This window comes from Lepidochelys kempii, chromosome 3 (genome assembly GCF_965140265.1).
Source record: "Lepidochelys kempii isolate rLepKem1 chromosome 3, rLepKem1.hap2, whole genome shotgun sequence".
NCBI classification, from domain to species: domain Eukaryota; kingdom Metazoa; phylum Chordata; order Testudines; family Cheloniidae; genus Lepidochelys; species Lepidochelys kempii.
Genome location: NC_133258.1, coordinates 201,146,233 through 201,159,010, shown reverse-complemented (window position 1 = coordinate 201,159,010; position 12,778 = coordinate 201,146,233). Strand labels below are relative to the sequence as shown.

The window sequence follows — 12,778 nt, the reverse complement described above, 5'->3', positions numbered from 1 at the left end:
AGATTTTTTAATATGAAAAACAGCATATCCATAATCTGATTAATATTAACTGTCCTGAACTGTTTCAGAACATGGAATGTCCTAAACAAAGGAAGAACATCCAGTAGTTGATTACTGATGCCTTTACATAAGAAACAGGGAAGGCTTTTCCCAGTGTGGTACCTGATTCAGATCTCAGTGACGCTGATGTAACTCAGTGACAGTGGAGTTACTCCTGATTTGCATCAGTATAACTGAGATCTGAATCAGGCCTGATATGTGTTTGAGACATGCTCATGGGCGAGATTTTCAAAAGAGCTCGGTTCCAAAGCTCCAAAAGTAAGTGGAGATTTTCAGAAGAGAAATGTGCTGGGCTCTTTTGAAAATCTGGCAGTGGGTATCACAGTGGGAGCTGCTGGTTGCTGAGTATTTGTGAAAACCTGGGCCTTATTTAGGCGCTTCAGTGTGAGCTGAGCTGTCTTGAAAATCTGTCTCGAGTTGTGGGTGCTGCTGACCACTTGGAAATCTGGCCCGAAGCTTTTTTGTAAATCTGGTCTCAGGTGTATGTAAGTATTCTGCTGGACATGGTGTGTGCGTATAGTCCATGATTAATGCTAGGACACTGAAGTGAAATAAACGGCACAGTGATTATTTAATTTTTAAAATGCTTCAGACGTCTTTATGATTTGCACTTCCATTCTTAGGACACAAAGCTCTTTTGTAACTTTGTTACCTCACGTCCTCTTCTCACTTCTGTAACGGTGTCTATCATTAGCCATGCAGAACTGGGTGGGATTGTATATAAAAGATAAAATTACTGCCAGGGTGGGTTTGATTTAAATCACTAATCAGGAAGACTCGATTTAATCATGGCTTTCTACATAAAAGTGCATTCTTGTTGGTTGTTATAACCTTAATACATATTCTTCACAACTCAGAGATAGATGTAGGTTTCATTTTTAGAAGACACACTACATTTTTAAACAGTGATTTATGTAGAAAACTTTTCAGATTAGTTTTACAGCTATATCAGAAAATGAATGATTGTTTGGTTCTCATTTACCAAAGGTAATTGAAGCAGATATTTATGAAGTCATTGGGAGGTGAACTATCTCCAGTTCAACAGGTTAATTATTAATATTTCGAGGATTTTCTTGCCATGCTGTATTAGGAAGAGAATATCACCAGACAGACATTTTAAATTGTTTTATTTAACTAAAACAGTGTTATATATTCTGGATTGTTTTCTTCAACAGCAAAATATAATATTTTAACAAAACAAGCATATGTCCCTCTCTTCTCACATTTATCTCCAGACTTCTTTTCCTTGTCCAGATCTATTCCAGCCCCAACAATTGAACTTCTTGAAACTTTCCACTTCTAGAGAGAGGTAAGGGATTGACGCTGTGTACACAAATTTGCAGAGGGACAATAGAGTTGTGGTCTGTTATTTCTCACCACTATATATTAAATTTATTTATTTAAAACCATTTTTGCTGTTAACAAGCATGTTACCTCTGGAGGCACAAATCCACAGTTTGAGAACTGGAAAACTAAGCATCTCTGATGGTATCTTCTACACTGAGCACTGAGTCTCATTGGGTAGGTAGAAAGATGAACCTAAATAATCTATACAGAAGCCCCTGGAACCCCATAAGATTGGGTCCCTAATCCCTGAACTATTGGAACTCATTTACAAAACTTTTCTTAAACATGACATGAATATATTGTCTCACACTGTAGAATTAGAATTTATAATCCCTATTCCATGATGAGGTATCTTTGAGCTATAATGTATCTTAATTAAAACTATCTTTAGATAGGTTTTTTCCTCAAAAAGCATTTTATCAGAAAAATCCGATTTAAATAAAAAAAAATCTGATTAAAAATTAAAAAAAAAAATCGTTGATTTTTATCCACCCTGATTACTGCGAATACACCTGTTTGATTTTCATGTGTGTGGTATGTCAACACAATTGACTGACGGCAAAAATGGGAAGTTTATGATTTAAGCTTAGAGGAGGCTTGACAAGTAACGTCCTACTTTTCAGAATTGAAAGCTGCCCTTAAGAACGTATAAATATCCACAGGAAAAATGGAATATGATTGTATGCTACAACTCCCACTTATCTCCGTACAGATTTAATCAGTTTTGAACGAGATTTATTCCAGGGCCATTTTGTAAAAGTGGTTTAAGTAATCAGTACCGAAAGCGAGATTTTTAAACCTTCGAGGTTGTAAGATGTGCCGGCCTTCCAGGCACAACATTTAATTATGGCAGCGAGGGTTTGCTTTAGCTTTAACGAACAGTTTTATCTGGGTGAACCAGTTGGGATGTAAGCAGAAACGATCCAAATGGCCATCAAAAACTTGAAGCAAATCTTCTATGAGGTTGAAAACCACTCTTCCCACAAGCCCTAGTTTTTCCTCTTTGAGTATCCATTTGTCTTGGTTTCCCTCCATGACCAAAACCCAAATGGGCAAAGCATTCATGTGAGCGGCTTAGGGCATAGGAGTTAGGGCTCTTGAATGCTCTTTCTAGCACTGCAGCTGGGAGGGGCTTCTCAGCATCTTTCAGGATCAGACCCTTTTTTGGCCTAGGTCTACACCAAAGCTGTTAGCAAGCCTCCCAGCCTGGGCAGAGAGACGTGCCATAGCGGGGCTTGAAATAGCACACTAGAAATAACAGCATGGACGATGGAGCACCAGTGGTGGCTCAGATTAGCCACGGTCAGCTCGGACCTACCCGGTTGCCTGCTTATCAGCTAGGGTGGCTATCCTTACTCGTGCAGCAGTATCCACCCCGCTGTTTTTAGCATGCTACCGGGAGCCCTGCTTGCACAAGTCTGTGTTGCTCCACGCTGCAGTGACCTTGAACAAATCATTTCACCTGTCTGCACCTCACCTTCCCCTTCTGTAGAAAGAGAATAATGCTTCCTTTACAGAGGTGATTTGAGACCTAATTAATGTTTTCCAAGCACTTTGAGAACCTCAGATGAAAGGCGTTCTATGAAAGTAAGCATTATGATTCACAGATTTATCAGACCAGTTTTTGCAGGCATAACAGATTCTGATAAACAAAACTTGAGTGCTTATGTGGAACTTATTCAGCCCCTTCCACCCCTCCAAGCCATGTTTCAGGTGTCATATTTTAAAGTAAACAATAATAAATGGTTTCCTTGCACTGGAGCACCTCTGTGTATGCATTTTAACTCTAGTCTGATTGTGTCAGGAGCCTTGAGGTTTGGGAGTTAATTGCTGTAGGCAATTTCTGCATAAGGAAAAGAATAGTCTCTTTCTGGTGACACTGTCCCATGTCTTCTGTAAACATTTGAATGTTATGAACTAAAGTTTTGGTTTTCCATTGAAATAATTTTGGTTAAAAATTATATTTTTTGTTTTCGCACCTGGATATATTTGTTCTATCTAGATCTTCATTGAGTATACTATAATGCCGCCTGTACAGTAGGGTAAAGTGGCACTGCAAATAACTGAAAGGCCATATGTTTCCTCTGTTTATATGGCACACAAGGGAGTGCTGGACCTAAATTATGGTCAAGAAAACCCACAGAAGTCATTGGAAGAGAACTGTAGTTAGACTGTATCATACCATTAGGCCAGTGGTTAGAATCATATCAGGGTTGGAAGGGACCTAAGGAGATCATCTAGTCCAACCCCCTGCTTAAAGCAGGACCAATTCCCAATTTTTGCCCCAGATTCCTAAATGGCCCCCTCAAGGATTGAACTCGCAACCCTGGGTTTAGCAGGCTAATGCTCAAACCACTGAGCTATCCCTCCCCCCTAAACCTATTTATCATCATGAGACAAACATGCAGCTCTGTGTTATGTGGGCTGCATCCACACAGTATATAAACACTACCTGTGTGTCCCTGAGGATGTCACATAGGCTGCAGCTGTGTGCTGATTGGGCAGCAAGCAGCCTGTGGGCTGCGGGTTGAGAACTATTGCATTAGGTCATCCACAATATGTATCTGGTGCAACTCGAGGAAAGTGTAGCGCCGAGGAGTACAGAAGGCGAGGAATTGGGGATTAGCCCCCAGTGCATGTCGCCTCCCATAAAGCAATGTGCTTTGTGAGGGACTGAGTGTAGCTGCTGTTGGGAGTCCAACAGCAGCCCAGCCATGTTGCGATTAGTAAGATGGGAGGCCAAAGGAGCGTGCCACAGTCAGAATGGGGAGAAGATCTGCAGGGTTTCTGATGTATTTACCCATGCATCTCTGGTTTGTACTTGTATTTGAAACCGTACTGCCTGTCCTTTCTCCAGTGCTGACTATCTTGCAATGCAAAGGGCAGGATGTACTGCAGTAGCAAATTTCTAGTCATGGTAGATTCCCCCTTCCCCCACCCCCATCTTTATGTGAGAGAGGCAGTTACAGGCTGGTAAGTCTAACTTCAATATCAGGCAGATTGGTTGAATCTGTAGTAAAGAACAAAATGATCAGACACCTAGATAAACAGGGTATATTAGGGAAGTGTCAATGTGTCTTCTGTAAAGGGAAATCATGCCTCGCCAAACTATTTGAATTCTCTGAGGATGTCAACAAACATGTGGAAAAGGGTGATCCGGTTGATAGTATACTTGGACTTTTGGAAAACCTTTTGCAAGGTCTCACACCAAAGGCTCCTAAGCAAACTAAGCTGTCATGGGAGAAGAGAGAAGGTCCTCTCATAGATCAGTAACCGGTTAAAAGATAGGAAACAAGGTTAGGAATGAATGGTCAGTTTTCACAGTGGAGAGAGGTAAATATGAGGGTCCCCCAAGGATCTGTATTGGAACCTGTACTGTTCAACATTTATAAATGATCTGGAAAAGGGGGTCAAAATTTGCAGACGTTACAAAATTACTCAGTTAAGTCCAAAGCTGACTGTGAAGAGTTACAAAGGGATTTCACTAAACTAGATGACTGGGTGACAAAATGGCAGATGAAATTCAAAGTTGATAAGTGCAAAGTAATGCACAGTGGAAAAATAATCTCAACTAAATATAGAAAATGGTAGGGTCTAAATTAGCTCTTACCATTCATGAAAGAGATCTTGGAGTCATAGTGAATAGTTCTCTGAAAACATCTCCTTAATGTTCAGTGACAGTCAGTAAAGCTAACAGAATGTTCGGACCATTAGGAATGAGGATAGATAATAAGAGAAAATATCCTAATGCCACTGTATAACTCCATGGTACATCCACACTTTGAATACTGCATGCAGATCTGGTTGCCTCATCTAGAAAAATATATTAGAACTGGAAAAGGTACAGAGAAGGGCAATGAAAATTTTAGGGGGTATGGAACAGCTTCCATAAAAAGGGAGATTAAAAAGTCTGGGACTTTTCAGCTTTGAAAAGAGATGACTAAGGGGGCAATATGATAGAGATATATAAAATCATGACTGGTGTGAAGGAAGTGGGTAGGGAAATGTTATTTACCCCTTCACTTAACTCAAGAACTAGGGCTCACCCAATGAAATTAATAGGCAGCAAGTTTAAAACAAACAAAGAGAAATACTTCTTTGCACAATCCGCCTGTGGAACTCATTTCCATGAGATGTTTGTGTAGGCCTAAAGTATAAATGGGTTCAAAAATGCATTAGATAAGGTCATGGAGGATAGGTCCATCAGTGGCTATTAGCCAAGATGATCAGAGATGCAACCCCATTCTTTGGGCAGCCCTACACCTCCGACTACCAGAAACTGGGACTGAACAAGAGGTGATGGACCACTTGATAATTGCCCTGTTCCGTTCATTCCCTCTGAAGCATCTGGCACTGGCCACTGTTAGAGACCGCATACTGGGCTGGATGGACCATTGGTCTAACGCAGTAGGGCCGTTCTTATTAGTCATCCATTGTGCTGAATTAGCCTGTGGCCCCATATGAGCTTCATATGAGCGCAGGGATCCATATACATGGGCCTGTGTTAGCTGATGATGATAAAGATGGTATTTCCTGATTACATTTCTACCTTTGACCCCTTTATTTAAGAAAAAATGAAATTTACTTACAAAATTAACATGACTGGAGCTGTTCTGCGATTCTAGGTAGTGGATATAGAACAGAACTGGATTTAATGACCTGGTTACTCTACTGATTTTATTTATAAAAAAGGGGAGTTTTGTGTCAGAGTGTAAAATGTATCCCTAGCCATTCTTTCACTGCATTTTGCTGTCTTGTAGGGAATGTATGTCAAGCAGAATGAGGTATGTCAGGCTGTCTTTCTGCCTTTGTTTTTCTTTTAATCATTACTCGAAAAGAATTTTTGATAGGTCACTGAGACCATTTATCAGGAGGCTTTCATTGTTTTATTGAGCTGTAGTATAGCTTTTTTCCAGGTGTCTCTGAGTGTAACATTTCCTTTCATCTGTGCAGCAGAAGAGACTATTCACTAGAAGATGCACAAATTTAGCAGACAGATAACTACTCCCTGCAATCTGATTGCATTTCCTTGGTAATCAAAATGTAAAATATCTGCTGTTACTGCACCTAAATGAATGCTTTTGGAACTTCTGCTGCTTTCAGAAGCCAGGCAGTGGGAAGACCTGGAAAAAACGAATGATAATACCGTGGTGAGTGCAGTGTAGAAATCTAGATTGAGAAAGCAATGTTCATCAGTATTACAGTAGCACCCAAAGCTACACTCTGATCAGGGCCCCACTGTGCTGGGGAGTTGTACGAACACAAAGGCGGCAACAGACTCTACTTCAAAGAGCTTGATATCTGTGGCCCTGATCCTGAATTTAGAACTGTCCTGGCAGCACCCATGTGGTTCTTAATGTAGGACTGGGACCTGCTGACAGACAAGGCACAGTAGCTGAGGATCAAAATGATAGGTGGGGAGATGTGGGAGGATGAGGATCAGAAGATAGAACGATATGAGCAAATAGATCATTTCAAGATGTTTACTACAAGACAAGTTATATTTGAGGATAATGACTTGTGACGATAATGAAATGCCCTCCGCTTCAGAGAGTCTGCAGCAGCCAAAGCAGTGGGTGTTTATGATCCTTTGGCAGAATTCCCCTGTGTAGAGGGTGTGGCAGTTGGGGCTGTTTAAAACAACTTGTGGTCTGCAGCAGTGCCTTTGGAGCTGGCAGTTGGGTTCTGGATAGCCTGGGGAAAGGGAAGAGAGTGTCATTTCACCCTCTCTAGAAGACATTTCAACACCACCCTCACTCCCTTGCACAGTCTGCGAGGTTTTAGTTCTTAGAGTGGACTGATTTATCACTGATCAATAGTTATTTCAGAATGAAACTGATTAGGCTTCTGTTACATTTAGCTGAGCTTTTAGTGTGATTTCTTTGCATTACATACATTCACTCTTGTTCTGTTTTATTTTTAATTGGGAAGATGTATGAAAGGGGCACTGGTTAAGAATCCTATTGTAAAACCAAAACATTTTTCCTTACCTAATTTTACTAATAATATTTAACAGCATTTAAGCGGAACCATTTTAAAAATCAATTTAATTTTTCACCGTTGGTTCTGTTTGTTTGCGGTGTGCACTTCAGCTCTGCTTGGAAAAGAGAATTTTTCTAATCAGATTCATTTTGATTTCTAGTCCATTTTGATGTTATTTCTCAGGCCTGGCCTCCACTCGAAAGTTGTACCAGTGTATTTAGATCAGTTAGGGATGTGATTATTTATTGAGGGTATGTCTACACTGGCAATTTTCTGAGCCACAAGTATTTTGGGGGGACAGAGTGTGTGTCAGCATGCTGTCTTGTAAGTTCAGACAGCGGCAGGAAGCAACCAGTCCTGGGGAAGGGGGAAACCCCGACATCAGCCCCCGCCTCCCTCCCTGGGCTCTCTGCACAGCAATCGCGTGTGCACACCCACCCCCCTCTCTTTGTTCAACAGCAGGAGCATTCCACATTAGTGGTTTGCTTTGTGTCCCGGGGCAAATCAACACAGCACACAACGGCTGTTAGAAACAGTGGTTTGAAAGGGGAGGAGCGCAGGTCTCCATGGCAGAGTTCAAAACAATGAGCAGAGCAGTCACTTGAGGCATTAGGGGACAGCTCTGGAGACCAATTACAGCACAGAAAGCAGTCAAGTGTCTACGCTGGCAATAGAGCGCTGGAGCCTCTGCCCAAATAGCCTTACGACTCTCGTTGAGGTGGTTTTTTTTGTGGCACTTAGCTGAGGAGTTTCTGTGCACAAAGCGGCTGGACAGTGTGTACACCTCTGCAGTTTGAGTGCAAAAACCGGCTTTACAGCGCAGAAACTTGCCAGTGTAGACAAGCCCTGAGTGATACAAACCCCAGTGTGGACACAGTTTTACCTATATAAAGGTGTCTTATATATCTTTATAGTGGTGTGAAGCTCCTTTACAACTGCATCCACACGAGGGAGATTGTATTTCTTTAACTAGAATGGTAGAGTTAAAGTTGTACAACTTTTTAGTGAAGACAAGGCCTCATTCAGTAACAAAGTACAGTAACATTGTAACAGTGCGAGGGGTTAAATTAAAATCCATATGGAAAACAGCTTACATATCCCTTTTACTTAAATCAACCCTTTCATCAACATTTTTTATTTTGAGTTTACAAAACATTTTTTCCCTACAAAAATCTGATTTTTTTAAACTGAACTTCCTGACTCTCTTTGGTGTCCCAGAATGCTCCATATAAAGCCTATTTTGCTTTACATTTGACATAGGTTTTGTTTTGTCAACACTTTATTAAACATCATTAGACTTTTCCAGACAGTGATAGACTTTTGATTTTTGAACCATCCTAGAGAATTTAAGAATTATATTCCTACTATATAATTGTATAAAATGGGGGGAAACTATACAAACTATACGAACTATCATTCTCCAATAAATTCTGTAGCATTTTAGGTCAGTTTCTATAGAACCACATAAGTTTTATCCCTATAACATTGTTTTCCGTAAGGAAAAGAAAAATCAGAATTTTACAGAAAAATTAATTTAAGTGTCTTGACACTACTTTTGTAATTGCTTCCTTTATGTACCACAGTAGACATGTCTATAGGTCATACAGCCATGCAGTTCTCTGCCAAAAATCTAAACAGACATTTATGTGCATTATTTCTATCCAGAGCATATTTCTGTTTCAGATTTGTTGTAGAATCTGACATGCAACACATTTCAGTTGCAGATCAGAAAGAATTAAAATGGTCATTTATATGAATCACTGTGGATTAGCCTCGCTTGCTTTCATTTTTGAATCTGTACCCATCTTTTTACATTTTTTAAAATACAGAATTGAATAAACAAATTAATTCTGCCCAATCCGTATGTATGTTATGTCATTTAATGTTCAAAAAGAAAAATGTCTGAATGTGTTTAACATCATGCCCGACTTTTATCCGTCATACTTTAATACAAATGTATTCAGGAAGCCTCATAAGCAGTGAACTTTCAGCTGGCATCACTTTGCAATCCATCACTATTAGCCATCACCACCTCTGCAGCATGAATCGATGTTACCCACATCCACGTCCAATTAGCTGACTCCTTCATAGATTCTGGACCTTATGTCAATAAGAGATGACAATTCAGCACTCTACCCGTGATTAGAAGAGTAGGTCATTTAAAAGGACACCATTGACTCGAAATCATTTCAAAGTCCCGTTTTCCTTTTGTTTTCTATTGTTTTCCCCATCCCTGTTGCTGCATGGAAGAAAAACCCACACAAACAGGTGAAAATGGCAAAGGTCTCAATGCTGCAATTACTTACTCACATTCTTGAGTCGCTTCACACAATGAGATGACTCATATGAGTAAAAGTCTTTGCAGGATCGGGACTGGAGTGATTCACAGCTGTTCAATGCACCAAGTAAAGAAACTGAACATTTCTGTTTTTTTTCTCTTTCAGTTATAGAAGCCCGTTATAACAATAGTAAGCAAAAACTTCTGAGTCAGAATTACAATATTAAAGTTGCTTTAAAGCTCTTGAAGGCTTTATCTAACAGACTTACAAGAGAAAAGATCCTGCCCAGTCTGAAGTTGCCCTTTTGGGCTGCATAGCCACGACGGATACTCCTTATCCTATAGCAGGGAACTCTTGCCTTCTGATGGGGCTGCATAAAGGTGAGAGAGGCTACATGCAAGTGCCTATGCCAGGGGTGGGCAAATGGCCGGTGGGATTGCCAGCCCTATGGCGCAGGGGGGTTAAGGCAGGCTCCCACAGGCTCCCTGCCTGCCCTGGCCCTGCACTGCTCCCAGAAGCGGCTGACACCATGTCCCTGCTGCCCCGGGGCGGGAGGGGGGCAGGAGGAGGCAGAGGGTTATGTGTGCTGCCCTCGCCTGCAGGCACCTCCCCCACAGCTTCCATTGGCTGGGAATGGGGAACCACAGCCAATGGGAGCTTCAGGGGAAGTACCCACAGGCGAGCACAATGCATGGAGCCATCTGTCCCCCACTCCTCCAGGGACCACAGGGACATGGTACCTGCCGCTTCCGGGAGCGATGCGGGACCAGGGCAGGCAGGGAGCCTGCTTTAGCCCCGCTATGCGCCGCTGCCACCCCAGAGCCCACGCCTCTTGCCACACCCTGAACCCCTCCTGCACCTCAACTCCCTGCCCTGAGCCCCCTCCCACACCCTGCACCGCTCCTGCACCCCAACCCCCTGCCCTAAGCCCCCTCCTGCACTCCGCAGCCCCTTCCATGAGTCTCCAACTCCCTGCCCTGAGCCTTCTCTGCACGCCAACCCCCTGCCCTGAGCCCCCTCCTGCACTCCACACTCCCTCCCACTCCCCAACCCCCTTCCCCAGCTCTACATTCATGGCCCTCCATGCAGTTTCCCCACTCAGATGTGACCCTTGGGCCCAAAAGTTTGCCCACCCCTGGCCTATGCTGTCCCCTCTCCAAAGGCAGAAATCGCTGATTGTGCTCAGCTCAACTGCTGTATAACACAGTCATGCCCTTGGAAGTGACAGTAGAGGTGATCTTAGCGAGCATGCTGATGTGCCTCTCCTCTCACCTCCCGAGGTGCCACCCAGGGAAGAATCTTAAAGGGACTCTTCAGGCCCATGAAAAATATCCCAGTTGACAGCTTCACTCATGAGCAGAGGTCCTCAAAGGAGGAAGGGTTCCTTGGAGACTGTGTCCCCAGTGGCAAGTCAAGGTAGTGGAGACAGCCCCATCCCCAGCTAGGTGATGCAGAGTAGAGCCCACCTCCTCCATCCTTGATTTGATTGTAGCAGGAGGCTTCCCTGCTGGCAGGATATTGGGTAGAAGTGGAGAGGGACCGAAGCAAAGGTTTGTTTCGCAGCGGCTGGTGTTCTCTCCTTGTCCTTCGGCCTCTGCAGCCACCCAGGAGAGTTACTGCAGCTCCAGCTACTCCTGCACTCCGAGTCGTCCCACTGGGAAAGGCTGGGGAGAGGGAAGAGGTAGAAGGTGTCCCAGGATCATTTATTAACGGGACCCCTTTGCTTCTTGCCCCAGGGATTTATTTTTCCCCGCTTTTTGAGCTGCCGAGGGCACGTTTAGCTTGTTTGGCCTGTTGAGGTTTGTGGGCTCCAGAAGGCTGTGTAAAATTTGGACTTGAATAGTGATAATGTGAAGGAGGACAAGTTAAAAAGGTTTTGCTCACAGGTGTGTTTTTCTTAAGGCAAAAGGCTGCCCGCCTGCTCAATGGAATAAGGAATTTTAACCATCAATAGATTTACTAAAACAAAACCATGTGCTTCCATTTGCAGAGAGTTCAGCCTCTGACAGTGATGAACTATGTATACTCATAAAGAAAAAACTTCCTTAAATAGAGCGTAGGCTGAAAGTGGAGTCCAGCTAACATCCAGAAACAACATTGGAGTTCTGAAGGAATTGGAGTTCTGCAATTTCGCATTTGAGTTCCTTCAGAACTGGACTTGCAATGTTGTTGCTGGAGGTGCCAAGTCTTACGGTACTCAGCGAACTTTATCGTGTCCCGGTTTAAGGTGGCATCAAGCTTGTGAAACGTCCAGGTCTGGGTACCACAACAGATGCCGTCTGCGTAAATGAACTTTCGTGATTCCATTGTTCGCAGGTCACTGATGTAAAGGTTGAACAGGGTTGGAGAAAGCACAGAGCCCTGGGGTAACCCATTGCTGTGTCGTCTCCAAGCACTTGTCTTCTCCCCCATATGGACTGTAAACTGCCTATCGCGGAGGATCAGTTCAATGATGCCTGTGATCAAATGTAGCAGGACTCGCGATACCTTCACGAGCAGGCCAGTGTGCCATACCGTATCATACGCCGCTGTTAGATCGATGAAAACAGCACCTGTTTTCAAGTTTCTCTGGAAGCCATTTTCAACAGATGTGGTCAGCGCGAGTACTTGGTCACATGTACTACGGCCTCGGCGAAAGCCAGCTTGGTCAAGGATCAAAATTCTCTCCATGTTGGGTAATATGCACTGTAGGACCAAGTGCTCCAGTGCCTTGAAGCACACCAACAATAATGATATGGGACAATAGCTTGATGCTTTACTTGGGTCCTTTCCAGGCTTTAGGAGGCCAATGACTTTTGCAATGCACCATATCTTTGGTAGCCTGCCTTCACTGATGACCCCGGTGAAGAATTTAACAAGCCAAAGTCGAGCACGGGGGCCAAGGTTTCTCAGGAATTCTGGAGATATGGTGTCATAGCCCTCAGCTGTTCCACACTTGATGCTATCCAGTGTCTGTTCCAGCTCTGTTACAGTGAATGGTTCTGGGCAGCTTCTGATCTGGTGTACACGTTTAAACATACGCCATTCATTCCTCACTTGTCTTCACACCTGTTTCTCCAAAGGTGCTCTGGCAACTTAAAGTAGGTGTCCGGCTACAATGACCTTTTTAA

The 12,778-nt window shown here is 43.1% G+C and overlaps 1 protein-coding gene across 16 annotated transcripts in view; it reads left to right on the top strand.

Annotated features, from left to right (window-relative positions):
* The window catches only part of PLCB4 (phospholipase C beta 4), a 325,436-nt gene that overhangs the window by 93,729 nt on the left and 218,929 nt on the right, over nt 1-12,778 (top strand). For 2 of the 16 annotated variants that reach the window (XM_073339645.1, XM_073339647.1), the window contains exon 3: nt 1,315-1,369. The exons of 12 other annotated variants lie outside the window; for them this stretch is intronic. The gene's annotated coding sequence lies outside the window, so the exon portion shown is untranslated. Of the gene's footprint in view, nt 1-1,295; nt 1,370-12,778 lie in introns of all 16 variants that reach the window. 2 more of the 16 variants (XM_073339644.1, XM_073339646.1) reach the window with 1 other exon arrangement.